Source organism: Balaenoptera borealis (assembly GCF_965194805.1).
Source record: "Balaenoptera borealis genome assembly, chromosome: 4".
NCBI classification, from domain to species: domain Eukaryota; kingdom Metazoa; phylum Chordata; class Mammalia; order Artiodactyla; family Balaenopteridae; genus Balaenoptera; species Balaenoptera borealis.
In genome coordinates this window covers 108,026,182-108,048,188 of record NC_138861.1, presented here as the reverse complement: position 1 = coordinate 108,048,188, position 22,007 = coordinate 108,026,182, and positions in this window count along the sequence as shown.

Below are 22,007 nucleotides of genomic sequence, written 5' to 3'. Positions count from 1 at the left end.
AAATAAGCAAATGTATGTCAGGTGTTATCACGTACCAAGTACGGGGTACCATCCATCCTCATCTTCTAAGGTCAATTCAAGACCAGCCTCCTCCGTATCCCTGGTCATCACACAAAGCAATCTCACCCACCTCTGACTCCTCGAAAAATAATAATAGGTGAGGTTTACTGAGTATTGACTCTGGACCCAGTACTATTTTCAAGGATAATCTCAGCTGATGGCACCACAACCTTAGGAAGTAAGCATCCTTCCTACCTGTGTGTTAGAGTCTTAGAAACTAAGACTTAGCAAGAGTCAGCAATTTGCTTAGGGTCAAGCAGCTAAGTGGGAGCAGGTGGATTCCAACCCAGGCATTCTCTTGCAGGGCCAGCACTTCAACTGTGATGCTGTGCTGGATCTGAGGTGTCTACATCTGCAAGTGACATCCTGGGAGACGTAACCTAGAGTTCCTTGTACTATATGTTCCACTCAGCAGGTACTTAGGGAGGCCCTAGTATGTGCCAGCTGTGTGCAGAGAGAACAAACAAGCAAGGTCCAGTCGTAAGGAGCTCAGAGTCAATTGAGAGGGACATAGGCACATAAATCAATGCCACTCAACATTGCAGGCATGGCACCTGAGCTTGTGGGCAAGCGTAGTCACGGTCAGTCCGGGGAGGTCAAGGAGGGCTTCATGGAAGAGGTGGTCAGATGTCTTCCCGTCTGGCACCTTTCTCAAGAATTAGCATTTCTGGATCATCCCTTACCTTTAAACTCCTTTTTTTCCCTTCTTCCCTTACTTTTAGAGGGAGGAGTTTGCCTTATAATCTTAGGATGTTATAACAAAATACCATAGACTGGGTGGCTTAAATAATAGTTATTTGTTTCTCACAGTTCTGGAGGCTGGAAGTCTGAAGTCAAGTTGTCAGCAGGGCCAGTTCCTGGTGAGAGCCCTTTTCTTGGCTTACAGTCAGTCACCTTCTCACTGTGTCCTCACATGTCAGAGAGACGGAGCTCTGGTCTAAGGAGAAGCTCCTCTTCTTATAATGGTACTAAGTGCATCACGGTGCCCACCCTCATGACCTCAGTTAGCCCTAATTACCTCCCAAAGGCCCCATCTCCAAATACCACCATATTGTGGGTTATGGCTTCAACATATGAATTTGGGGGGAACAGAAGCATTTCATTCATAACAGAGGTCTTTAATATAACCAAGTATTAGATAGAATTCTGCAGGTATAGTAGCATGGTGAAGTCATACAATGAGAGAGGAAAACAAGGGAGTTATCTCTTTGTGTTGTGGATGCTCCTGTGAAAGATCTAAAGCTTGGAAGATCCAACATCACTGCTTTCAGGCAGCAGAAAGGCATCAGGCAGGGAGGTTCTGAGGCAGCCCCTCTGGGATGCAAAGACAAAAGGGCTGTGAAGGAGGAGAAAACGAAGATTCCAAGAGAGGGTGAGACTCCTAGCTGCCCTTCCAGGTGGATTCTGCAGAGAAGGACAGGTTAAGCGATGGGGAAGGGAAGACATGTCTTGTATCTCCATCTAGACTTCCCGTGTGGGTGTGACCAGCAGGGACGTTTATTCTGGAATCATACTGATCATGCCCAGGCGCCCTTCCTGACACAGGAAGCATAACTAAAGAGAGAGCAAGAGCATCTTCTCTGTGAAGCCAGGAACCCTGTTTTGCTTTGTGCAAAGTCAGGGCTCCATTTGAATTTTGAAGCCCTACTCAGCAGCTGCTCCCTCAGCATTGACTCAGCCATGACTGATCACTCACAACCATGATCCCAGCCCATGCTCCTCCCATGCCCCTCTGTTTCCTCTCTCTGCTGCTCTAGATTTTGTTGCTAGACCTCCCATTCTGCACTCGACGCCCAGCTGTTCTCTCCCACCCACACCAAGGGGTCCCCACTCCTCTCCCTGTTCTCTGTTCTGTCTCCTCCTTACAGTCGGTCAGGTTTGAAACTTGCAGGGTTTATGATCCGTTCCCGTGGGGCTCTTGATTCTACATATCTTTCCCTTCTGGTGCCACTTTGCATCCAAAGATGCGCCAGTGGGCATTTTTACCGAGTGGGATGGTAAAAAGATCCTGGAGTTGGTGTCAGAAAATCTTCCGTCTCAGTCTCAGCTCTCTCACTTACCGCCAGGGAGATGTAGGTGTGTGTCAATCCCTCTGACCCCAGGCTCCCTCCTGCCAGGGTTTGTGAGGGTCACCACCAAAGCTGTGGAGTTAGCACTGCACACACCACCTCCTGATAAATGGGGCCGAAGTGTGACACCCACACACCAGGGCTGGTGAAAGAGCCCTGTCTTGGGCTCTGTTCCCGAGAGGAGAGGAAAGAGGTGCAGCTTCAGAGACTCCAAGCCCTGCGGGCAAACAAGCCCATAAGAACCCGACAGGTTCTTTCCCGGCCACAGTTAGGGAAACAAAGGCTCCCTTTAGGCTGCACCCTTCTCCCAAAGTCCCTGAGCCTCCTCCCTGCTTCTCAGAATGTCCTCAGGAACAGGTGGCCCTTGTCTTGGTGATACAGAAAATTAGGTTCAAAGAGACTGATGACTCATTTGAGGTCACTGGAAAAAAGCTGTCAGATCTCTACCTGGGTTCTGCTCTCCCATCACTGAGTCTGCTCCTCCCAGCACTACTCCTCATCTGCTAATTAAGAATCTACCTGGTGGGGGCTGCCATGGTGGCGCAGTGGTTGAGAATCTGCCTGCCGATGCAGGGGACACGGGTTCGTGCCCTGGTCTGGGAAGATCCCACATGCCGCGGAGCAGCTGGGCCCGTGAGCCACAACTACTGAGCCTGCGCGTCTGGAGCCTGTGCTCCGCAACGAGAGGCCACGATAGTGAGAGGCCCGCGCACTGCGACGAAGAGTGGCCCCCGCTTGCCGCAACTAGAGAAAGCCCTCGCACAGAAACGAAGACCCAACAAGCCATAAATAAATAAATAAATAAATAATAAAAATAAAAATAAATAAATAATCTGCCTGGTGAAGCAAGTGCCTTTACAAAACTCCCTCTGTTTGCAAAGTGCTATTGAAATGTGGTTACAAGAGGAGCCTCCTATGAGTTCTCCATCCTGGAGGACTTTACAAGCTGAGCCCAGACAGGTGACAGATGACGTCTGACCAGTCCCAAGTGGTGCTAGGGGCTGCACTGAACCTGGAAGTAGGTAAGGCTGAATGGAAAAGGAGAGTCTGAGTAGTACTGAGAAAGAGAGGGGCAATCACACAACGCAGAGAAGGTGGAGGAGGCGTGTTCTTGGAGCAGCTCCCGGCTGAGAGAGGTGGGGCCTCGGGGGGTGTCGACCTGGCCACCCACTGCCTCTCTAGGGTTATCCGCCACCATCTGACCCCAGGCCGTCCCGGAAACCAGGGCTCCAGGTGTACTTGCTGTTCCTGGAACACGCTGGGCTCCTTCCTGCCTCCCTGACTCTGTACACATATTTCCCCGCCCTGGGACGCTCTTTTCCTCTTGGGTCTACCGGAAGAAGAAACACCTGGCTCAATCTCTCGTCTTCAACGAAGCCTTTGTGGACTTCTGTAGGCAGAGATGACTACTACCGCTTCAGGCTCCATCTGAATTGCAGGGAAAATAACAACAGGTTCTTGAGGGCTTAGTGCGCGTGCGTGTATATATGTGTGTGTGAACTATATAGAGATCAATAGATAGACAGATAAAAATCTCACTCAATTCTTAGAGCAACTCTGCACTATTATCGCCATTTTACTGCTGAGCCTCCAGAATGGAGGGTTGGAGAGTTTAAGGAACTTGCCCAAGATGATTCAGCTCCTGAGTTTGGATTGAAGCTCAAACTATTGCCTTCTTTCTCAGACACTAAGAAATGCTTTCTATATGCAGAAGCCTATGACATCTGATTCATTTACCTAACTGTCTCTCCTTCTGTCAGGGCCTGCCTCTGGAGCAGAAATCCAGTGCACATCTATTGAATGGAATTGATTTGAAGAGAGCTGGCAATTAGAAGGCTTCAGAGATGGCGCTCAGGCAATGGGACAAGGTGCTTCAGAATAAGGTGCCCACAGCAAGGTCACCATGAGAGCACCTAAGTGCAGAGCAGGGAAGCTGCCAAGGAGCCCAGGTCTCTGTCCTGCATGTTCCTGAACCCAGATCAAGGCCCTCCAGACTCCCACACTCCACAGCCTACATGGCTATTGCGATGGAAGGGGCCCTCGGACCCCCGCACCCCATCACCACCCACAGTCACCATCACTGTTGGCTATTCTGCAGCTTCCGCTCCCCTCCACCCTCTGTGTCCCACTTGCGAACCCTCGCTGGTCTCTGTCCAAAGACAGTGTTCACAGCTTCCAAGAATGTCAATTGCACAGAGGCAGGATGCTTCCCCGCCTTTCCCATCACCACTTTAAAGCACCCAGCATGGCAAGAGAGGAAGGAGGCTGTGAAATTCTGCTCACAGGAAGACGATGGGCTGCTTGGTGTTTTATTGTTTGTTTTTCCAAGCTTGAGATCCCTCCCTTCTTCCATCAGGCACAAAACCACTAGGAGACCAGTGGCTGGGGCCGGCCTCCCAAAGCCAGTGAGCGCCAACAGCAGAATGGATGCCAGGCGCACAGGACAATGGCCTCTTCAAGCCACAGAAAGTTGCTCAGTGCTGTATTGTTTGCATGTGATGCAGCTTCTTGAACACACACAAACACTCCCATTTTTACCAGCCCCGTGACGGTGACTTAATTACTGCTGAAGATGCGAGAGCTGATTCAAACTGCAAACCTCTCTCCCCACCCTAAAAGGGAAGGAAACAAAACCAAGCCCCACATACAGAAAAAAAAAAAAAAGCCAAGCATTGTGCAGGGTGGGAACTCTGAAGCGGGTACCAGGTGCATTAATTACACTTGATTGCGTGTTGGTTTACGACTGCGTTCGCTGGTGTGTGATGATCTGGCCCAGCATCTGTGCCAAAGGATATCCTTGGTATTTTGCAAAGCAAGATGAATATTGGCCAGATGGTGACTTCACGAGGACATAATTCACATAGCATTTTGCTGCCCCAACACAGATTTCTGTGAAGGAATCTTGAATGCCATGCCGAACAAAACAGAACAAGAAAACCCAACCCCCCGAGGAGAAGGTGCAGCCGTAAATTGAAGATTAATGGTCTCGACAGTGACTCCGACAGGAGCCCAAATGGCAGGCAGATCCCAGGTTCCGAGCTGCACATCTTGCCAAGCCGTGTCCCTGTCACAAGGTGTCACTCCTCAGGAAATGTCACTCCGCAGGAAACTGGGTCACTTACCTATTTTGTTAATTAAGTTTGCGTGGGGACAGGCCTCGTCAGCACCTGCTTGCTCGGTAATTTGACTTTGATGGTGACCAAGGGAAGAATGTGCTTTCGGCTTCAGCAACCAGGACTCTTTCTGGGCGCCAGAAAGGACAGTGGGAGAGGAGCAAACGTCTCTTGAAAACTCTTAAAAAGAAAAAAAAAAAAAAAAGCCTGGTGTTATTGGGCCATGAGCTAGCAAGCAAAATAGCCCAGTTCCAAGTTGGTTTAAGAAAGTTCTTGCTCTGAGGAGTAACGTGTATCTGACCCACATGGAGTTAAAAGAGTAGGCGTCACACACCTGTCGGTGGCATTTTAAGTGTGGTCAGCCTGTCTGGAATCCATGCAATTTCTACAACCTACACACTTCAGTCCTAAACCACAGAATGAGGACATGCAGACTGAAGGTCACTCTGCTTCAAAACAAGGTCAGCCCAATACAGTTCAGAAGCAAATATAACCAGGGTAGAGTATGCGGCTTGGGTGTGGTCTCCTCATCCCTGGGGTCTCTGCCCACAGACCCTCCGTGTCATAATGATGAGGGGCCCAAGAGCCAAGACTGGTCCTCGCCTCCTTCAGGACAAAAGCCAGCCTAGAAAACGATGTTGCTGCATTGTGTTTTTGCTGTTGTTCATTTGCTTCAAAGGGATAATCACACCATGTTAAAGGAATAAATAAGAGTAAAAACACCAACTGAGGCCACACCCGCTTGCACACCCACTGTGTGAGACTCACACATCCCCATCCATCAGTCTCTGCAGCCTGCTGGCAGGTGTACTTGAGAGAATGGGCCCTGGCCTCAAATGGGCTGCTGTGTGACCTCATACAAGCGACTTGATCTCCCTGAGAGTCAGGGTCCTCAGGGGTTAAACAGGAATAAGAAGAGGACCTAGTTCACAAGCTGGTAAAGACTGATTGAGAAGATGCTTTGAAAGCATAGTACGGATCCGGGCACTTAGCAAGTGCTCGTAAAAGGTCAGCAACTATTATTACCCAGCGTGGCAGCTGTGGAAGTGAAACAGTCTCTAAACCTCCACCAAGGGCACATCTGTCTTAAGCGGTAAAAATAAGATCGGAACCCAGGCCCGTCTGGGCTCTTGCTTCCTGCTCTGTTCGACGGATGCAAATTCATGGCACAAAGCCCAGTGACAACAGGGCCTCCTCTACTGGCATGATTTGGCAGGCTACCCTGGCAAACAGCCCACCTTGCCCCATAAAAAAACCTCTATTGTTTCTTAGGAAGGCTTTTTGATCCCCCCAAGTAAAATGCTATTTGCTGTGCCCCCAGAACAGAAACTGCTCAGGGGGGCGGGCCCCTCCTGCTAGGAATCTGGGGGCAGACGCCAGCCAGGAGGGGCCGGCAGGGTGACTCAGCAGAAAATGACCTGCTGCTCAGAGCCCGCCCACCCTGCAGGCCAGAAAAGGAAGGCCTCTGTGAAGCAAACAGAAAAGGACACTGCTCAGGTCCCAGGGCCCAAAGTGTCCTTTGTCCATGGGGACTTCAGATGGGAACCGCCCGTGTTGACATTTCAGCTGGCAGAACAGGCCAGGCCTGGCTGGGAGAGGCAGGAACCCCCCTGCGGTGCTAGGAGCGATGGTCCACACCCTGCAGCCTCTGACTTGAGCTCTTTATGCATATTAACTGGTTTAATCTCATAGCTATGAGTTGTCTTTTTCATTATTCCCATCTTGAAAACAGGGAAACTAAAGCACAGAGAGGGCAAATAACTAACTCAGGATAACACAGCCATTAAACGGGGGAGCTGGGATTAAACCAAAAAAGTCTGGCTTCTAAGCGAGGGGACACAGCGGCCAGCTCTGACCTGGCTGCAGGCTATTCCCTCCCTCTGTGCTCTGGGGCTCCTGGGGGAGCTTGGAGTTGAAGGCAGCATTTCACAGTTCCCTAAACCTGAGCACTTCCCTCCATCCCTGCTTCACCTGCCCTGTAAAGGCCTCATCTCTCTTCCCTGGATGCTGTCACTACCTCCTAACTGGTCCTCCATTCATCCAAACTCCCTACCCTCAGCCATCCTGCCTCACAGTTGATGCTCCAGCAGAACTTCTGCTTAGAGGGCCCGCACACGCGGTGCTGGCCCTGCCCTGTCTCGGCTCTTGCTGTCCTTACTGGGAGCAACATTCCTCCCCAGCCTCTCTATGACCGACTGTTCCAGTCAGCACTCCACTCATGTACCCTCCAGAGTGTATGTCTAATGCTGTGCTTGAGGGCAGAGAACTTGTCTATGACTTTGCATCTCCCACCTTGGGCACCATTCCTGACACACAGCAGGTACTCAACGAAGCCTCGTTACACAAAATGAATGATGGGTGACTCCATCGCTTGCAAGAGTCAAAGTACCACCCCTGCAGGGGTCAATGGAGAGTCCCTGTGGCTGGCTAAGGACTTGCAGTCCTCTACTTCCGGGTCCCTGGAAGGATGCACTCACTTCCTGGCTCCGTGACACTGGGGGATGAAACTGACATGTGGCCAGTTCTGGCCAACAAGTTGTGAACGGAAGAGAGGTATGTCGCTTCTGGGCTGAACATTCAGTTACAGGGCAAGACCCTCAGAGCGTGGTGACCAGCACATTGGAGATGGCAGCACTTTCATCGGCCTGAGCTCCTGTGACAGTGAGAGACAGAGTCCTGTGATGAACATGTCATGTAAGATCACATCTTTGTTGTTGGAGGCGCCTGAATTATCTTCGGCTAACCTTTCTTATCCTGAGGGACGTACCCTGAATCTATTTTTAATAAAATCTTATGACCTGGAAAGCCATATTTGAGGCAACCTAAGGAAAATTCAGATGCTAAATCATTTGTAAAGAGCCTTTTGTTTCTAAATCAGTCCCAAACGGTAACAGTTATTTTTTGTTGTTATATTTGTTATAACTATTGTCATTTTTTATAGCAAATAGCTGACAGATGTCAAAATGGTGAACACCATGAGATAAATAACTGCTGTTTAATCACAGTGATGGGTGGTGAGTAGCCCCGGCCCATGCTACTGGGGGGCCTGAGCCAGAGCACCGGTGCTGGTAACTTCAGAACATGTCTGGGAATTCGAGTCTGGTGTCTGCCCAACACTGGTCTTGATTGCTCATGCCCAAATCATCAGCTTTTATCTGTGGTTGCCCTAGTTCTAATATAAGGCCGTGGTCCTGAGAGCTCCCCCTGGGATCCAACTGGCTTTAGAAAGGTGTCCAGCACTAACCTCAGATGAGACCTAATTCAGGGGAGGGTCAGAGATGGGAGGGTCTTTGAAAGAACCGTCCTTCTCCATCAAATTCTTCTTTGTCCTCTTTCGCCTTCGGCTTCAGGCACCCTGTGGTCCTCACTTGCCAGCTCCTCTCCAGCCTTACCACTGGGCTCCACTTCCTCTTCTTGCCCAAACGATAGCATCGTTTACTAGACTTGTGCCTCTTTATCTTCAGACTGCAGGCTTCCTCTCCTCTGTGGCTTATGGCCTCCATTTGTGACATGATTCACTGGGAGAAGCTCACTTCTTCCACCTTTACCACTTCACCCTGCCAGGAAGGCTGTTCTGAATTGCTCACACCAAGGACAAAATTTCGCAATGTCACTGGGGCACAGGAGAACATTTGTAAGAAAATAAGAGACCGATTTTAGAGTCTTAATTTTATAAAATTACTCTGTTTGCCCTCCCTGACCTTCTGTCTCTCTCCCTCCCTCTCTCTCTCTTCTTCCCCTAATTCCCTTCTCTCTCTAATTCCAAAATCAGTCATAAAAATGATGGCATTGGCTTCCACTGTAGGGTTAGGTGTTTGGGGCAAGCTCTGCTCTTGAGTTTGTCCTCCCTCGACTTTTATGACCATTTGGATGGTAAGGCCTCAGGGAGAGGCAAGGATCAGAGGATAGGATCAAGAGAAAAGGGCCCATGTGACTGCTCATCTGCCTTGCACTTGGCGTCAGATGGGCCAGACTCCCAAGTTGTCATGCTTGTTGTCTGTCCTGGTCCATCAGAGCGGGGACTCCCCAGTGGGACTGAGAGTCCAAGCATCTTAATAATAAACTGTGTGGACTGGTCCAGAGTACCCTCTCTACTACCCCCTGGGTGCCCAGAGACTTCTCCTGGTATCCTTCTCTCTTCTTTTCAAGAGATAACTAACATCTTCAACTATCACTTCTAAAATGAATTAAATATCTTTATCTTTATTCCTCACTAAATTTGAGTGTTTCACATCTTTCTTCCAGGATAATTCAAGAGCTAGAGCTACAGCTACAGACACAGAGGTAGAGAGCGTGCATCTACCAAGGGTCAGTCATTGTCCTATGCACATGATATGCCTTATCTTAGTTCATCCTCACAACCATCAAATGAGGTAACTGTTGCTTAAGAGAGTTGAATTTAAATAACTTGCCCAAAGGGACACCACTGGGAGTGGTGGAACCGATAGACCCCTGGAGTTGACCTCTTAACCACCTCACTATGAATACTCTCTAGGTCTACCTAACATCTGACCACCCCTACATACTCAACCAGCCAAAAACTCACTAGGGCCTCCTAAGTGCCTCTATTTATAGACTCTCATTTTCAGCACACAGGCTGCCCACCCCAGCTTCATATCTTGCCCTCAGTCTGAGCTCCTCTCTCTCCTCACCCACAGCATCTACTGAGTCACTAAAGTTTGTTGTTTCCTTCTTTGTGTAGCTCTTCATACCCTCCCTTTCCTTTTGGGTCTCACTGCCACCCCCAAGCCCAGTCCTTCATGATGTCATGTCTGAACTACTGTAATTGCTCCCCAATTTGTTTTCCTGGTTCCTCCCTTCATCCTGTACTTATTATGATGTGATTAATTTTCCCAGAATGTTACTTTGCACACATTGGCTTCTCCATGCTTACACTCTGCAGGGGTGCCCCATTTAATAAAGTCCATCCCCTTCCCCAGGATCAACGATGTGATTACCTCAAATTCTCTAGTAGAATCTTCATCTCCTACCAAGCTGGTTGTTTCTTCAATTTTCTTCAACATATATTGTGTTTTCCACACCACTTTCCATAGAGTTCCTCTGGAGTGAATGGCCTTTATCTCTCTCTCCACTTGCCAATGCTCTGACCTATCTTCAAGGGCTACCATAGGAATATTACCCTCCATGGAGCATTCCCCAGGCACTCCAACCTTCCCAGATTATTACCACTTCTGAATCTTATAATTGTGTCGGGACCACACATTTGGTTCGAAGCCAAAGATACCTTAGTCATCTTTTATGAGGCTATCTGGTCTCAGCTACTAGTTTATACACTCAGAGTGGATCTTTGCTTGACTGTAACTAAACATCTCTAATTTTCCAGGACAACATGAAATCAAAATATTGTGCTTGTTGTAAGATCATAAACCCTGATTTTGCTTCAGAAAATAGAGTAGATGAAGACCCATATATCCCATTTTTATCTCCAGTGCCTAACTCAAAAGTATGTAATAAAAACTGCTCAAGTCTGACTAGGTCTTTTTTTAGCCATATGACCATACATTAGTCTCCTTCCTTCTCTTGTCCTGTTATTTAAAATGTGGAATTGGGTTAAATGAGTGATTGCCAGAGTATAAACATTGCAATTCTTAGAGTTCTAGAGACCTTTTTTTTTTTTTTTTAATTTATTTATTTATTTATTTATTTTTGGCTGTGTTGGGTCTTCGTTTCTGTGCGAGGGCTTTCTCTAGTTGTGGCAAGCGGGGGCCACTCTTCATCGCGGTGCGCGGGCCTCTCACTATCGCGGCCTCTCTTGTTGGGGAGCACAGGCTCCAGACGTGCAGGCTCAGTAGTTGTGGCTCACGGGCCTAGTTGCTCCGCGACATGTGGGATCTTCCCAGACCAGGGCTCGAACCCGTGTCCCCTGCATTAGCAGGCAGATTCTCAACCACTGCGCCACCAGGGAAGCCCTAGAGACCTTTTTAAGTGTGTTCTGGGGGAGACGGAGAGGAAGGAGGGCCAAGCAGATAGGCCCCCCATCTTCCAGGTCCTCACACTTTCTTCAGAGTTCCTCGTCTTAAATCTATTTCATAGGTTTATATGTCTGCCCACAATTTCATTTCTACAAAGCATTCTCCATGGCTTTAAAATATTTGAAAATTACTGGAATAGATTATTTCTAAAGTTTCTTCCAGCTTTTCCTTTTTTTGTCTGTTGCTGAAGATAAAGGAGAGTAATGCATGTATTGAGTCCTTACTATGTGCCAGGCACTGTACTCACTGCAGATACTCTGATTATTCCCATTTTATAAGGGAGGTTAAGCGCTTACATTAAGACCGCATGTGGTGAATAAAGTCAAGATGTGAGCTGAACGCATTGTGACTTAACCATTACACGGGCTTTGTGGTTTGTCCAGGGAGAAAGGTGAGGAACTGGAGCATGCCCACACTTTGCCTGCTTTGTGATGAGAAGATAGCCCAAATGACAAAGCAGGGCTTATGACCTTTGCAGAGCTGTTTGGTGAAGGTGGGTCAGTCAGCTGGTCAACCTTCATCTCATCTAGGAATGAAAAGCTTGGATAGGAATGTCTGTAATATCCATGAATGGTGTATGTTCTTATTTCTCTGTGTTGTTTGAAGTCTAGAAGAAAACTGGGCTTGCAGGGATTTAACTTGATCTGACCTTCTGAGGGTTAAGTATTTCTGGCGACACTGCTGACCTCGCCAGGAAACCACAACATGGCTCAGAACTCTTGGCATTGAATTGAGCCCACAAGAGCCTTCCCTAAGCTTACCCACAAACCAAGATACACAAGGCAGGTGTTTCTAGCCAGTGACTATCTTATACATAGCTATGCAAATCCAAGGCTTTACTGACCCTAAGAGACACCAGAGAATCTTAAATAGAAAATATGAACAAAGGAAACTGGCAACTCTATTCAGAGAGAACTGGTTCCCAACTGAAATCGATTCCAAGACAAGCAAGATTTAACCACAGTCAGACCATTTGCCTAGGAACCTTCATCAGGAACTAAATCACACAATAAAATCTGTAAGTTCCTTGTACCCAGTGCTGCCAAGATGTATGAGAGGGTCTGGCCCTGCCGCTCAGTCAAACCCAACAAATCATTTTCCCCTCTGCTGACAACGGCTCTCTGTGTGCTGTGGCCTGATTGGAAACCACATTAGTATTTAGCAAAAGCTGTTCCCTGAAGCTGATTTTCCAGGAGCCATGATATAATTTCGCTCGGAAGTCATGAGCCTGATTTTGAAACTGTTGATATTGTTATGGAAATTATGGCTGCACTTGATGCCAATCAATTGGGTTTTAATTTTTTTAAAAAACTAGGGCAGAGGAGTTGAATGAACAGGGAAATTAGGCCTTTAACAGAGAAAAAAAACACAATAGAGTATTTCAGAGGATGAATACAGTGAATTATAAAGCTGAAAAAAAAAACAAACCCATGGCATTTCTCTGCAATTCTAGCCCATTTTCCACCTCCTTCTGTTCATCCTTGGAGATGTCTCCCCCTTCCCCCAAAACACTCACAGTCGCCTTAGCTTCAGTACCTTTTGTTTTATCACCTCCTGACTCAGGAGTTGCATGATTGAGGTCTCCCAGGCGGGGCTCTTGAGGACAGATAATAACTCTTTGTTGACTAGAGTTCCACCTTTCTTCTGAAGCTTTCAATGGCCTAGAATAAGGCCCTACCATATAAGTATAGCAGATGTTACTGAACTTCTATTTTCTGAGTAGAAAACTGACGGAAGTGACACCCTAGTGGAAAGGCCATGACTCCTATTTTATTCATTTTCAAATTTGAGGAGTGGCCTTTATGTGTACTTAAAGAAATGGGGGGGAGAGAGTTCTTTAATAGTTTCCTGAGAATAAAGCAGTTTTTATTTTTAAAAAAGAGAATGAAACAAAGGAAGGAAGGAAGGGAGGGAGGGAGGGAGGATGGCAGAGAGCAAAATAAAGCCAAGACTACAATCATTCACTGTGGAATGAACCTACCAACGTAGGTTTTCCCTACAATGGCTGTAGTTTGCAAAAGCATATAGAAAAAATAGATGCGGCCCCATCTTCTGGCAGTGTGGAGTAATAGCTGGAGCAAACATTGATTTTTGTGATGTCTTTTGTTTTGTTTTGTTTCTATTTTAAGGTACTCCTCGAGGTTTGTCTCTCCTGGAGGCAATTGTCATCAGGAGATAACTATTGCCTTATCAATATTTCTATTCCCAAAAGCAAAAATAGGACAGGTGAGTGGCTGTCAAGGAAGCTTTGGGATCTGACGCCGAAGCACATCTCGCGTCTGTCTGTGTGTATACCAGGCATCGGTCCAGAAGTCATAGCTGTCTTCCATGCAGAAAAAGAGGTAATGCCCTTGGGAATAGCTGAGTGAAATAGAGAAACACCGTGGACTTGAATGTTCTAGAAAGATATTTTGTCAGCTGGTGCTGGTGACAACCCCACCACGCAGCTCTGGCATAACAGGATGGCATCCACGTTCTGCAGGTACGATGGGTCATGGAGCACAAACGCAAGCCTCACCTGCTTCTCAACAATGACTAGTTCTTCCCCAAGGCAAAAGCTCACAGAATCCAGATCCACCCAGAGCAGATTTCTGAGCAAGAATTCTGTGAAGTGTTTGTGTGAGGTGGTGAGGATTGGCAGACAGAGCAGTGGTGACAAGAAGACGTGGTAATGCTTTCTTTTTCCTGAGATAAAACAAAAAGAAGTGTGAGAAGCAGCTGGCTGAGTCTGAGGGTTGGACAAGCACAACGCTTGGTTTTCCTTCCTCTGTGCCCCCCAGGAGCGCCTGGCTATAGACCTTGTCATGGGATGAACTACCAGAGTCTTCCAGCTGGGGTGGGTCTGGATGAAGAGCTGACCCAAAAGGCACATTCCTTCTCCCTTTCAATCTCAAATGAGGGTCCCCAACATCCCATGGAAACGGCAATTTGTGAAGAGGTCAGATCATAACAACACTGTAAAACCTGAAACAGGATGGAGGTGCAGGAAATTAAGTACCTACGTAGGCTATAACACCAAGGACAGGAGTCTCTTTGTTCTGAAACCAGGGAAATGTCTCAAATTTCATATCAAAGTACAAACTAAAACCAAGAGCACCCATATGTGACATCTTGTGGGATCAGTGACCACCATCTCTCTAGAGCATGCTGGCACTGGCTTTCCCTGCCTCCACCGTTCAGTCCCATTCCAAGGGGGATTGGGGAATGCCGCTGAGGATTAACCTCAACACAGTCATAATATTGGTGATAACAGTAATAACAACTGCAATAACTAATCTATACTGTGCTCTTATCATATGCCAGGTACAATATGAAGCACTGTGCATGAACTGTTACACTTAATGTTTATTTTTTTTATGGACGTATAGTTGATTTACAATGTTGTGTTAATTACTGCTGTACAGCAAAGTGATTCAGTTATACATATATACATTTTTTTATATTATTTTCCATTATGGTTTATCATAAAATATTTAATATAGTTCTCTGAGCTATACAGTAGGACCTTGTTGTTTATCCATTCTATATATAAAAGCTTACATGGGCTTCCCTGGTGGCGCAGTGGTTGAGAATCTGCCTGCCAATGCAGGGGACACGGGTTCGAGCCCTGGTCTGGGAAGATCCCACATGCCACGGAGCAACTGGGCCCGTGAGCCACAATTACTGAGCCTGCGCGTCTGGAGCCTGTGCTCCGCAACAAGAGAGGCCGCGATGGTGAGAGGCCCACGCACCGCGATGAAGAGTGGTCCCCACTTGCCGCAACTAGAGAAAGCCCTCACACAGAAACGAAGACTCAACACAGTCATAAATAAACAAATAAAAAAAAATAAAAAAAAAAGCTTACATCTGCTAACCCCAACCTCCCACTCCATCCCTCCCCCAACACCCTCTTGCTTGGCAACCACCAGTCTGTTCTCTATGTTCATGATTCTGTTTCTGTTTCATAGATAGGTTCATTGTGTCATATTTGGATTCCACATAAAAGTGATAGCATATGGAATTTATCTTTCTCTTTCTGACTTACTTCACTTAGTATGATAATCTCTAGTTACATCAATGTTGCTGCAAATGGCATTATTTCATTCTTTTTTATGGCTGAGTAGTATTCCATTGTATATAATGTACCACATCTTCTTTATCCATTCATCTGTCAGTGGACATTTAGGTTGTTTCCATGTCTTGGCTATTGCAAATAGTGCTGCTATGAACATAGGGGTGCATGTATCTTTTTGAATTATAGTTTTGTCTGGATATATGCCCAGGAATGGGATTGTAGGATCATATGGTAATTCTATTTTTAGTTTTATGAGGAACCTCCATACTGCTTTCCACAGTGGCTGCACCAACTTACATTCCCACCAACATTGTAGGAGGGTTCCCTTTTTTCCACACCCTCTCCAGCATTTGTTATTTGTAGACTTTTTAATGATGGCCATTCTGACTAGCGTGAGGTGGTACCTCATTGTAGTTTTGATTTGCATTTCTCTAATAATTAGTGATGCTGAGCATCTTTTCATGTCACACAATGTTTAAAACAAAGCTGTGAGGCAGGTATACTTATGAACCCCATTTTTTAGATGAAAAAGGGAAGATCAACAAGAGCAAGATAGGATTAGCACATCAAAGATCATCCACTTATTTTTTTTTTCATGTATTCATTAATTCAGTTTTCTGTTGAGCTCTGATTATGTCAGATCATATTCGAGGCACTAGGAATACAGCAGTGAACAGAATATAGACAGGTTCTTGCTCTCATGAAACCCACATCAGATATATGATAAAAAGATAACTAGGTCATGCCATGGAGTGAATTGTGTCCCCCTCCAAATTCATATGTTGAAGGCCTAAGCCCTAATGTGACTATACTTGGAGATAGGGCTTTTGTGGAGTAATTAAGGTTAAATAAGATCAGAGAGTAGGATCCTAATCCCATAGAACTGGTGGAATCTTAAGAAGAGGAAGGGAACATCTCTCTCTCTCTCTCCTTCCCTCCCCCCACATGTGCTTAGAGGAAAGGCCATGTGAGGAATGATGGGATCAGGCAGCCATCGACAAGCCAGGAAGATAACTCTCTCTAGAAATCAAATCCTGCCAGACCTTGATCTGGAACTTCTGGCCCTCAGAAATATGAGATATACATTCTGTGCTTAAGCCACATTCCAGTCTGTGGTATTTTGTTACATCAGCCCAAGCAGACTCATACATGCCCTAGTCAAGTGGTGGTAAGTGTTATGGAAATTGCCATCTTACATTTCAGTAATAGGGATTTCTATTTTATGTAGAGGTTAGGTATCCTTTCTGATAAGGAGATTTTAGGGAAGAAATACAAAAAAAGTGGAGAAGCAAACTAAGTGGGTATCTGGAGAAGGAGTGATCCAGGCAGGAAGCTCAGATATGGGAGGGTATTTGGAATTTCTGAGGAGCAGCAAGGATGGCGGGACTAGAGCAGAATAAAGGAGGGGGTCTTACTAGGCGATGGGGTCTGAGAGGGAATGAGGAGGATGCTCCACAGTATAGGTGCCTGACTACATTCCATTTCCTTTTGTCCAGTAAATTTTTGTCCATCCCTTCATTTGCAGTTCTTTTGAATCACTCATTTAAAGAGTATCTCTTGTATATTGTATGGAATTGGGCTATGCTTTATGAACCAACTTGATTTTATAATTTCCCTTTAATAGGTGAGTTAAACCCATTCACATTTATTGATACGACTAAAATGTTTGTTCAATTTTGTCTTATTATCTTATATTGTGATATATGTATATATTACATTATACTTACTGTGTTTCCTTTTCTACTTGGTGTGCTACCTTTTTTCCTCTTTTAGTATTCAGAAAAATTTTCATTTTTAGTCTAGTGGTTCTCTTGGTATTAATACTTTTTATAGTTCCACTAATTTTCTATTTTCTTACTTAACCTTCACTATCATCTATGTCTGATTTAAGAGGTATCTTTTTTAAAATTAATTTTTATTGGAGTATAGTTGCTTTACAGTGTTGAGTTAGTTTCTACTGTACAGCAAAATGAATCAGCCACACATATACATATATACCCTCCCTTTTGGAAACTAGAAAAATGGTATAGATGATCCCATTTGCAAAGCAGGAATAGAGACACAGACGTAGAGAGGAGGAATTGGGAGATTGGGACTGACACTTTACTTAAGAGGCAACCTTTTACTCAGTTTTAGAGGGTATCCTTTTACATCTAAAAGAGTTATTATGCTTTCCACTACCTCTCTTTTCTTTCCATTTTAAAATTTTTATTTATTTTCAACTATGCAAATAAAACTTTATTTGCATAGTTTCATTTGCATAGTTTTATTTGCTCTCCTGGTTGTTTCTATGTGTTTCCCTTTGGGAAGCCTCCATTGTTCTGTAACCCAGAAGTCTCCTCTGCCTGGCTTCAGAGATAGTCAGCAAAGGAACCATTCCTCCCTAGCTCTAAGTCTCCCTCAGTTACAGGTTTGGGTAGCCAATATGTTCCAAAGTTCCAGTTGTCCATTTCTTCTTATTATTTTCAATTTCCCCACAAAGACATAATGTTTTCAATGATTTTGTCAACCAAGAAGGAAAGTCCTATTGACTAAGTAATAATTTCATTTTTGATTCACTTATAGGAAATGTTATCCTATCTGACAGCAGTCTTAGCAGAGTTGATAAAGTAACCACCAAGCAAAGAGGCATTTCATGCAGCCAGAGCTAAACTCTTAATGGCAGATGTTCAGTGTTCATTAAAACTATTTATGGACTTCCCTGGTGGTCCAGTGGTTAAGAATCTGCCTTGCAATGCAGGGGACACGGGTTCGATACCTGGTTGGGGGAACAAAGATTCCACATGCTGCGGGACAACTAAGCCCACGTGCTCTAGAGCCCACACACCATGACAAGAGAGGCTGCGCACAGCAATGAAAGATCCTGTGTGCCACAACTAAGACCCAATGCAACCAAATAAATAAGTAAAATATATTTTTTTAAAAACTATTTAGGCTTGACCTTCAAGATGGTGGAGGAGAAGATGTGGAGATCAACTTCCTCCCTACAAATACATCAAAAATACATCTACACGTGGAACAACTCCTACAGAACACCTACTGAATGCTGGCAGAAGATCTCAGACTTCCCAAAAGGCAAGAAACTCCCCACGTACCTGGGTAGTGCAAAAGAAAATAGAAAAAACAGAAACAAAAGAATAGGGACAGAACCTGCACCTCTGGGAGGGAACTGTGAAGGAGGAAACATTTCCACACACTAGGGAGCCCCTCATGGGTGGGGACAGGGAGTGGACAGCGGGGAAGCTTCAGAGCCATGGAGGAGAGCACAGCAACAGGGGTGCAGAGGGCAAAGCGGAGAGATTCCCACCCAGAGGATCGGTGCTGATCAGCATTCACCAACCTGAGATGCTTGTCTGCTCACCTGCCAGGGAGGGTGGGGGCTGGGAGCTGAGGCTCGGGCTTTGGAGGTCAGATCCCAGGGAGAGGACTGGGGTTGGCTGTATGAAGACAGCCTGAAGGGGGTTAGTGCACCACAGCTAGGTAGGAGGGAGTGCAGGAAAATGTCTGGACCTGCTAAAGAGGCAAGAGGTCATTGTTTGGAGGTGTGCGAGGAGAGGGGATTCCTGCTCCGTGTGCCCACAGAAGGCGGAGCACCATTTAAGCAAACTCCAGAGGTGGGTGTGAGCCATGGCTATCAGCTCAGACCCCAGAGATGGGCATGAACTGTTAACGCTGCTGCCACTGCCACCGCTGCCACCAACAATCCTGTATGCAAGTGCAGGTCACACACCCCAGGGAGCCTGTGCAGCATGCCACTGCCAGGGTCCCGTGATCCAGGGACAACTTCCCCGAGAGAACACACAGCGTGCCTCAGGCTGCTGCAATGTCATGCCAGTCTCTGCCGCTGCTGGCTTGCCCCGCGTTCCAATTATGACTACCGCACCCCTCCCTCTCCCCAGCCTCATTGAGCAAGAGAGCCCTAATCAGCTGCTACTTTAACCCCCTCCTGTCTGGGCAGGGAACAGATGCCTGAGGGCAGCTTACACAAAGAGGCAGGGCCAAAACCAAAGCTGAACCCCAGGAGCTGTGTGAACAAAGAAGAGGAAGGGAAATTTCTCTGTGCGGCCTCAGGAGCAGCAGATTAAATCCCCACATTCAACTTAATAAACCCTGAATCCGTGGAATACCTGAATAGACAACAAATGCTCCCAAAATTGAGGCAGTGGACTTAAGAGCAACTGTAGACTTGGGGTTTGTTTTCTATGTCTGTTTTGTTTCTGGTTTTATGTTTATCTCAGTTTAGTTTTTAGTGCTTGTTATCATTGGTGGATTTATTTATTGGTTTGGTTGCTCTCTTCCTTTTTTATAATTTTTTTTCCCTTTTTTCTCCTTTTGTTGTGTGTATGTGTATGTTTCTTTGTGTGAGTTTGTCTGTTTAGGTCTGCTTTTACCATTTGTCCTAGGGTTCTGTCTGTTCGGGTTTTTTTTCTTTTTTTTAAGTTTATTTTTGCATTGTTGTGGTTGTTGGTTATTTTTCTTTTTAAGAGTGTGTATGTGTATGTTTCCTTGTGTGATTTTGGTCTGTTTAGTTTTGCTTTAACCATTTGATTTGGGTTTCTATCTGTTCTTTCTTTTTAAATATTTTTTCTTCCTTTGAGCCATGAGGCTGGCAGGGTCTTGGTGCTCCGGCTGGGTGTTGGGCCTGAGCCTACAAGGTGGGAGAGACGAGTCCAGGACATTGGACCACCAGAGACCTCCCAGCTCCATGTAATATCAATCGGAGAGAGCTCTCCCAGAGATCTCCATCTCAACACAAAAACCCAGCTCCACCCAATGACCAGCAAGCTCCAGTGCTGGACACCCCATGCCAAACAACTAGCAAGACATGAACACAACCCCTCCCATTATCAGAGAGGCTGCCTAAAGGCATACTAAATTCACAGACACCGCAAAACACAACACTGGACATGATCCTGCCCACCAGAGGACAAGATCCAACCCCACCCACCAGAACATGCACCAGTCCTCTCCACCAGGAAGCCTCACAAGCCACTGAACCAACCTTACTCAATGGAGGCAGACACCAAAAATAATGGGAACTAAGAACCTCCAGCCTGCAAAAAGGAGAGCCCAAACACAGTAAGTTAAACAAAGTGAGAAGACAGAGAAATATGCAGCAGATGAAGGAACAAGGTAAAAAACCACCAGACCAAACAAATGAAGAGGAAATAGGCAGTCTACCTGAAAAGGAATTCAGAGAAATGATAGTAAAGATGATCCAAAATCTCATAAATAAAATGGAGAAAATACAAGAAACATTTAACAAGGACCTGGAAGAACTAAAGACCAAACAATGATGAACAACACAATAAATGATATTAAAATTACTCTAGAAGGAATCAATAGCATAATAACTGAGGCAGAAGAATGGATAAGTGACCTAGAAGATAAAATGGTGGAAATAACTGCCAAAGAGCAGAATAAAGAAAAAAGAATGAAAAGAATTGAGGACAGTCTCAGAGACCTCTGGAACAAATTTAATTGCACCAATATTCAAGTTATATGGGTCCCAGAAGAAGAAGAGAAAAAGAAAGGGTCTGAGAAAATATTTGAAGAGACTATAGTTGAAAACTTCCCTAACATGGGAAAGGAAATAGTCATCAATTCCAGGAAGTGCAGAGAGTCCCATACAGGATAAATCCAAGGAGAAACACGTGAAGACATATATTAATCAAACTATCAAAAATTAAACACAAAGAAAAAATATTAAAAGCAGCAAGGGAAAAGCAACAAATAACATACAAGGGAATCCCCATAAGGTTAACAGCTGATCTTTCAGCAGAAACTCTACAAGTCAGAAGGGAGTGACAGGACATATCTAAAGTAATGAAGGGGAAAAACCTACAACCAAGATTACTCTACCAGCAAGGATCTCATTCAGTTTCCATGGGGAAACTGAAACATTTACAGACAAGCAAAAGTTAAGAGAATTCAGCACCACCAAACCAGCTTTTTGACAAATGCTAAAGGAACTCCTCTAGGTAGGAAACACAAGAGAAGGAAAACCTACAAAAACAAACCCAAAACAATTCAGAAAAAGGTAACAGGAACATACATATTGGTAATTACCTTAAATGTAAATGGGTTAAATGCTCCAACCAAAAGACACAGACTGACAGAATGCATACAAAAACAAGACCCATATATATGCTGTGAGGGTATGGAAAAAGATATTCCATGCAAACGGAAATTGAAAGAAAGCTGGAGTAGCAATTCTCATATCAGACAAGATAGACCTTAAAATAAAGACTATTACAAGAGCCAAAGAAGGACACTACATAATGTTCAAGGGATCAATCCAAGAAGATACAACAATTGTAAATATTTATGCACCCAACATAGGAGCACTTCAATACATAAGGCAAATGCTAACAGCCATAAAAGGGGAAATCGACACTGACACAATAATAGTAGGGGACTTTAACACCTCACTTTCACCAATGGACAGGTCATCCAAAATGAAAATAAATAAGGAAACACAAACTTTAAATGACACATTAGACCAGATGGACTTAACTGATATTTATAGGACATTCCATCCAAACACAACAGAATACACTTTCTTCTCAAGTGCTCATGGAACATTCTCCAGGATAGATCATATCTTGGGTCACAAATCAAGCCTCAGTAAATTGAATAAAATTGATATCGTATCAAGTATCGCTTCTGACCACAACACTATAAGACTAAATATCAATTGCAGGGAAAAAAAACTGTA